The sequence below is a fragment of the Urocitellus parryii genome, chromosome Y (genome assembly GCF_045843805.1).
Source record: "Urocitellus parryii isolate mUroPar1 chromosome Y, mUroPar1.hap1, whole genome shotgun sequence".
Taxonomy (NCBI): Eukaryota; Metazoa; Chordata; class Mammalia; order Rodentia; family Sciuridae; genus Urocitellus; species Urocitellus parryii.
Window position 1 is genome coordinate 17,890,092 of NC_135548.1, and position 7,981 is coordinate 17,898,072.

Below are 7,981 nucleotides of genomic sequence, written 5' to 3' on the forward strand. Positions count from 1 at the left end.
TCCTGGTAAGAGTGAGGAGTGGGTATGTGTCTGTGGCCAGAATTCCTGCTCTGTCCTGGTAAGAGTGCTGTCCCGGATGCCTGACCTCCAGCTGCAAAGAAGGAGACAGACAGCCCACATGGCATTCATGGTGCTCCTGTCTCAGTTTCTGGACAGTAGCTTCTTATTCAGCAGCTAAGTGAGGGTCACCCCCTTCTTCTGGGTGCCCTCATATAGCTACAGGAACATGAGGTCATTGTGTGACTGGCTCATGCCAGGATATTTCTGCTGGTGCTACTGGTGGAAAAATAGCCTTGCACCCCTCCTTAAAGTTTCTCCTTTAGAATTCTTGGCAGTGCCTAGCTCTGAGATGCTCAGAGAGCTCTCAGACAGCTCATTCCCACCAAGCTTAAGTGGGGCTGGGCCACCTCATGCTGCCACCAGAGGATTCTTATCCAAGTTGAGGTGTCTACTACCTTCTTCTTGGGCTCCAGAGAAGCTGGATCAACTTCCACCAGTGGGGAAGAGGCCACAGCTGCCTTTGGGCAGCCAGATGGGGCATCCTGGTAGGCTCTTCCTAGTCCTGCATGAGGGCAGTGTTGTGGTCCTGAGAGAGCGAGGTGTTGGAGCTCCTTAAATGATGATAGTATACTTCTGTGATGACTTGAGTTTCAGATTTGAAGATTCAGTGAGCTGCTGAATGGCAACTTCAATGACCTGATCAAAGTGATTCAACCGCAGCAGTTCCATATCTGAAGAAGAGATGCACCATGGCACGAGATGGCCTGGATGAAGATGTCCTTCTTAATGACCTTCACCTTGATGGATGCCTTCAGGGAGACTCAGACCTCAGCCAGGACACCTTCCCCACATCATAGTAAGGCTTGGTCTTCACGGTAGTGAAAGTGGTGACCATGGTCCCCCATGGCATCACTGTGCAGTCCTTTTCTATCTTGGCAGCAGCTACAGGGAAGGGATTTGTCAGGATTTCAATTCATTGGGTTCTATGTAAGAAAACTCTGCAGTGATAGAGCCCAGTTCTGAGCTACTGAGGGTGGGCCCACTGATCAGAAAGAAGATCTACAGCCTGGAAGACTGCTTCTTGAACAAGTTCAGAGGACAGTGGTCAGGGACAGCAGACCTTCTGAGGACTGCCAGTCCTCTTTAATCTGCAGGTGTAAATCCTTGGACTTTGTGTTCCACTCAAAGGTGAACTCTTCCTCCCAAATGAGGTGAGGAGTGTTCTCGGCTAGGGTGCTGGTGAACTGCTGGACAGTATCATTCATCTGGGAAATGCATACAGGCTTAACACTGCCCAAAGTACCAGGATCATTTAGCAGTGAGGTGTGGATGTTCTTCACCAGTGGCTTTAGTTCATGAGCCCTTGGAGGTTTAGGAGGACAGGATTCCTGAGCAGCAGATGAAGTGCACTGTAGATTCTGAGCCTACTCTATGTCTGTGGGCTTGGTGCTCAGAACCATGACAGAAAGATAGAACCCACAAAGTGGTTCAAAATATCCTTAAGGGTTTCAGATACTGCATTTGTCTCAACCACCTGGCCCTCCTCTGTTGCTCTCAGCTGGATCTTAATTGTCACTTTTGGCAAATGGATTCAGGACCACCTAATATGGATGTCTTCTCTCTCTTCTTTCATTTGTAGCTCCAGCTGTAGATGAACCAGAGACAGCTGCATGTCATACAGATGGTGTCCTGAGCCCACAACCCAGGTGCTGCCTTCCATGTGACAGGCCACCACCTTCTTCTGGGCTGACTGGACCACACTGGAGACTTCTCCAACTGCAACAATGGGGAGACCTGCAGGGGGCCTCCCTTTCCTTTTGGCCTCCTGGTTCAGGGCCATCACTTAGGCTACCTTCCACTGGTTCTTATAGTTGTTCAGCATCAGGATCCAAGAAAGCAATGTGTGGGACTCCCAGCACTCTTCAGGCTCTGCCAACTGCCAGGATGGGGGTCACATGCTGGCCAGGACACACCACATCTGGTTCAGGCCAATCATGACCAAGGCCACAACAAAGATCAACATCAATATGCCAGGAGCCTAGCAAGGCCATTATGTTGGTGCATATCCTTCCTGCCTTGCACGAATTTCCCAGGACACAGAGCCTATGGGTGGTGAGCTCAGGCATCCACTGGTGGCCATCCAGGGGCTGGAGGGAGGTCCACATGCCCAAGCCTGATTAGGCCAAGCCTGGCTTGGTGTGGAGCCATGAGGCCTGAGGCCACATGAGACAAGCAGGGAGGGAATACCTGGCTGAAGCCAGGTGGCCAAGGCCAGGTATTGCACCCCAAGCCCAACACACCTGGGAAAAGGGTACACAGAAGCAGACCTGGCAGAAGGAGCACCTGACTAGTGTATCTTTCTTCATTCTTTTATAAATTGAATTTCTGAAATATCATTGTTATTTATAATTCATTACTGATATTCAATGAAAAGCACCATCAAACTAACCACATCATTCTTTACAGAACTACAAAAATATCCTCAAAGAACAAAAGACCCCTGAATTGCAAAAACAATCCCGAGAAAAAAGAGAAATGTTGGAGACTTCATAACACTGAGTTTGAAAACATACCGCAGAGCCATAGTAACAAAAATAGCATGGTCAGATCATAAAAGCAGACATGTAGACCAATGAATTGAAATAGACAGCATAGAAGTGAACAGACACAGCTACAGCCATCTGATTCTTGACAAAGTAACAAAACCATGTGCTAGAGAAAAGACAGCCCCTTAACAAACAATCCTGGGAAAACTAAATATCCATATGTAGAAGATTGAAACTATATTCCTATCTCTCACCTATGTCAACTCAAAATGGATCAAAAACCTTAACAAAATACCTGAAACTTTGAAAGGTATTGATCTTGCCCAGTCGGATGGCAATCATCAAGAATGCAAAAAAGAAAAAAAAAAGAAATGAATGCTGTTGAGGATGTGGGGGAATTGAAAACTCACACACTGTTGGTAAGAATTTAAATTAGTATAGCCATAGGGAAATCAGGATAGAGGTTCCTCGGGATACTAAATATAATACTACTTATGATCCAGATAGGGCATTCCTTGAAAGAATTAAAGTCAGCAAGCTATCCTACAGTTTATTGTTTCTTGTGAATTGCAGCACAAGAGACAAGTTATTAAATCAGACCAGATGTATATGTCAATATATACATGGGTAAAGAAAATGTGATACACACACACACACACACACACACACACACACACACATACACACAGAGTGGACATTATCCAGCCATAGAAAACAATAAAATCATGTAATTCCTAGAAAAATAAATGGAATAAAGACCATAATATTATGTAAAATAAGCCAGACACAGAAAGACACGTATTACACAATTTCCTTCATATGTGAAATCAAGGGATGAAAAAAGACATGAAAGTAGCAGAGACTTATTAGAGAAGATGAAGAAGAATGGGGGTGGTAGAGGATCATAGGCATGGGTATTACTCTTGACATACTCAGAATTAGAATTGCACACTTTGAAAGCACCCCTTGTTGAATTCTCTGCCTGGTGTTATATCCAGACTACAAAGCTTTTTTAACTCTTTAAAACACTGGTGCTCCAGGGTATTAGTCAAATTTTCGCCACCATAATAAATACCTGACATAACCAACCAATAAAGAGAAAAGGTGTATTCTGGCTCACAGTTTTGGAATTCATGATTTATTAGAACTATTTTTTTTTGTCACTGGTGTTTGACAAATTATTGCAAAAGGAGGGCATGACCAAGCAAAACTACTAGTCTCAAGCCAGGAAGAAAAGAGAGAGAGGCAGGGAATGGGGGTCTTAAATATCCTCTAAGAGGACACTACTGATAACTTAAAGATTTCCTACTGGCTCTAATATCTAACAGATTACATCAGTTCCCAAGAGCACCACACTGGGAACCAAGCCTTTACCTAATGGACTTTTCTAGGACATTCCAGATCCCAACTCTAATATATCCAAAGTATAACTCTACCTGTATAGTGTGCAATTATCACACACTATAAAGTCCAACACCCACAAAAAAGAAGAAAAAAACCCCAGCAAACTAGCATCCTCCAAGGATCATCAATCTCTGGTGAACACCTCCTAGACTCTTTCCTTCCTTGATCCAGGAACTCACTTGATGCTAGAAACAAATATTATGACATCTTGGGTGAGACACAGGTTGAGTCCACACCTCCAGGCCCTTGATATCATGAAGGTGAGAAACCACTCTTGCCTCTTCCACAGTCAACGTTTCCCTTGGTCTCCTGTGACTCCAGGGCCAACTCCATTGGCAAGGTTGTCAGTTTCCCAGAAGGACTTTATTGGAAAGGTCCAGGAGAAAAGGTGATTTAAAAATTGTCAGTTCCCACCCTGCAGAGTCTCCTCCCTGATTCCTCACCTGCAGAGATGCACAAGGCCAGGGCAAAAATTCCACTTGTTAGCAGCCATGAGCCCTCAGTGGTCCCTCCAACTACACAGGAGGACCAGCTACCTTCTCAGCCTTACACTTACAGTCTTTTGGGCAGAACCCAGCACAGTAGGATTATTATGAGAATTTCAAGAGGCAGCCTCAAGCCCAGTCCAGGCTTGGCAAAACACAGGTATAAGCCATGAGAAAACTGTGGAGGTGTAGTCTCAGGAGACCCCTGCAATGGTATGGTGATATTGGAAATCAAAGTATGCTCCCAGACTTCAAGATCTGAAGAGAACAGGAAGACAGAGGTGAAGAAGGAACCTCCAATGGGAAGTGACAGTCCCACCCCTCCCTACCAGAGAAATGTTATATCCTCCAGAAAACTGTATTGAGAAAAGAAAGAATCACTTTCTGCAGTCGCTACACTCCAATAAAAAAGGCAGAGGGTAGGAAGATTCCTCGCCACTGCCCAGATCCAGTATCAGTCACAAACAGACTGTGAATGGATAATGGGACATTATCATGACATTACATCATGACAGTTGTTCAATGAATCCTGGTGGACAAGTTGGGGCATCAGCATGGAAGTGGTCCTCCAGAGTTAAACTGACATGAAGAGGAACCCCAGACCCTTGTAGTAAGCAGTATTGTCATCAGAGGGCTCCTTTCTACACAAAGCAAAAGAGAATGATGACTGATATGGCCTGTAGTCACCATGCCAGCCCCAAGGTCCACAACCTTCCTATTAAGAACAGGTAAATCAGGGAGATTAGGATGGCAATCAGGCCTTGCTGCTCAGGGAGCAACCGGCCACTCCCTGCCAGCATTGGCCAAGTGGGGCAGGCATCCCAGGCCACCTCCATCATTACCCAACATACTGTCATAAAAAAAGGTTTTATCTGGTCAAAAATATCATATTTTTTAGTTTACATGTTAAGAAAGAAAAGTTTTCTTTCAGAAAAAATATCAGTCCATACAGACAATGACTATTTTGCCTCATGCACACTCTATGTTCTCATGGCTTCTTCCTATGGAGACCTCTATTGCTTTCTATAATTTTTTTTTCTCAATAGAGATAGTGGCATATGTCTATGCCATGTTGAGTCATAGGGGAGGGGCCAACACCCTTGTTTCCCCTTCTAGGTAGAACTATTTGTGCAGTAACAGTCCAATGCTGTGACATGGTAAGTTCAGAGTGAAATGTTTGAGAAAAATATTACACGTTTTAATCAAGGAAGAAGGTAGAGTGGCATGGGGTAATCTTAAGTGGTACCATAGCCAGAAAGCTCATGTCCTTCCAGTGCAAACCACCAGCTTGAGGTATGGGACATCAGGGGCTGAGTTGTTCACCCCATTCCACCATAGGTGTCCCTCTGCACTGGCTCCCAGACCACAGGTCTTGAGAAGCCCCTTTAGTTATGACACAAATGCAAAAGAAAGCAAATCCTTCAAGCAGAAAAGATAGATTTCTGAAGGGTATATTAATAAGCCTATACACCACTGGTTCTTGAATTACAGAAAGGATGAGTTGAGAGTTGGTGAAAAAGCCAGGACTAGGGCACTCTGCTTATGACTTGTAGCCTAGTGATATTTATACATACATACCTCTAGTAATGCTCCCTGGAAGAATATGGGACTTAAATGGACCTGGGGTCATGGAGCAGTAATCCTGGACTGTCCCATAGACTTCCAGGGGAAAAGGCAATCAGACATGATCTGTACCTACAGGGGAAGTGACCTACTCAAAATTTTGGAATTTCCTGTGTAGGGGAACAGATCAGGACTGGTCCCTTTGGGGCCTTGCTCTGCTTGCAGTCCAGATTTTCTCTTCTCAGAGCCTGTCCACATGGGAAAGCAGAAAATCATCAAAGCAGGGAGAGGATCCATTTCTCTAGTGTATTCCATGTTGTGCCACATAGTGACAAGTGGGCATTGTTCCATGGGCCTCATTCATTCCCTGGTGGGGAGTCCTGCTGCAGGAGGCACCACTGAATCAGAAAACATAGCATGAGTTCTACTCACATGCCTATCAAGATCCTCCCTGTACCTGAAACAGAGTGGCCCTCAGGGTGAGGGTATAGCCACGTCAGGCCTTTTATGAGCCTTTCACTCTTCTTTTCAGAGTAAAAGTAGATATATCCCCAAGCCAGGCACTGCTGGGTCCTCATGGACCCAAGTGAAAAAATGATGTTAAAGGACTGTTTTCTGTAATCCAGCTTTGACTGTGAACAAGCTGAACTCATGGAGGTCTTCAAACCTGACTTTGTTCTCTACACACTGCATAGGCACACCTTCTCCAGTCCTTGGGTGAAATCTAGGGGCCCCATGGCTTATCTGCTTATGTTCAGATAAGGAAATATCCACTGATTCTCTACAGGGATGGAATGAGATCTGGTTGCAGTAATTATACTGCCAGTCCCAGGCTTATAGTCAAAACAGGACACTGCATTGAAACATGAAGTTTCTATCTCAGAAACAGCCAGTCTTGCCAGAATCCTGCAGAGTCTAGCCAGCAAGTAGCAAATATACTTCTCCCTTTACATTTGGTACATCTACCTCTTCCAGCAGACCAGCCTAGTGATCTTGTCTTCTGACCACTTCAAGTCCAATATCTACCCTAGAGTAAAAGAACAAGAAAATATCACTTGATGGGTGCTCTCTTCCCTGTGTCCACAAGGATTCTATCTGGATTAGACATGCATTCAGAGGGGACTCCTTCATTGGCATTCCCTGTGGTTTCCTGGGCCTCATTCCTGTATTTCCTCTGTCAAATCCTCACAGTTTTCCCCTGGACTGTCTCATCAAGTAGTATTCTTGCTGTCACCCTCTCCCTCCCCTCCCCAGGGCTCTCAAGCTTTGGTTTAACTTTGAAACCTGTGGTGGGAAAGCAGTTATTCCCAAGGCAGCCTCTTCTTTGTTTCTGGGTATTGCAGCTCTCTACTCCTAGATGGCTCAAAGATGGTCAGAAAATAGTCTTTGACTCCCATCAAATGCCAGAAGGAAGGCAGCCAGGTTCTCATGCTGGTTCCTAGATGGGAATTGTTTTAAGAAAAATGAGAAAACTTAATTTAGCAAAACTTGCCTAAAGAAAGACAAGGAAAAAGAAAAAAAGGTTCTAGAACCAGGTTGTACTTGGGACCCAAGACAATTAACCCTACCACCTCTGCAGATTACACTCACCACCAGAGAAAAGGAAGTGCCATATCAGAAATCATCTGATTGGCTGCAGTCAGCATTTCTGACTATATGTGTATGGTCAGATTAGTCCATAGCACATGATTGTCTAAGCTGCACTGCTGTGATTGGCAGAGTCTTAGTTGCTTGGTTACAAGTGAATTCCTACCATTATGTTAGCTTATAGTTTATTTGATGTTACAGTGCACCATACACAGAGTCTATTTTGGGAAAAACTTTATTACCCAAGTGTGGTGACAGTTATAGGACAAATTTATTTTAGAATTAGCCCCATTTTGTCCACCATTAGTGTGGAAATTGAAACTATCTTCACAATTGGCACAAACAATCTGCTTAATTTCAGGACAGAGTTTACAATTGCACAATGGCAAATTAGTT

At 44.5% G+C, this 7,981-nt stretch overlaps 1 pseudogene; it reads right to left on the minus strand.

The window, feature by feature from the left end:
* Positions 1-612: 612 nt before the first annotated feature.
* LOC144251191 (C2 domain-containing protein 2 pseudogene) lies at positions 613-1,672 on the minus strand (annotated as a pseudogene).
* Between the last annotated feature and the right edge of the window lie 6,309 nt (positions 1,673-7,981).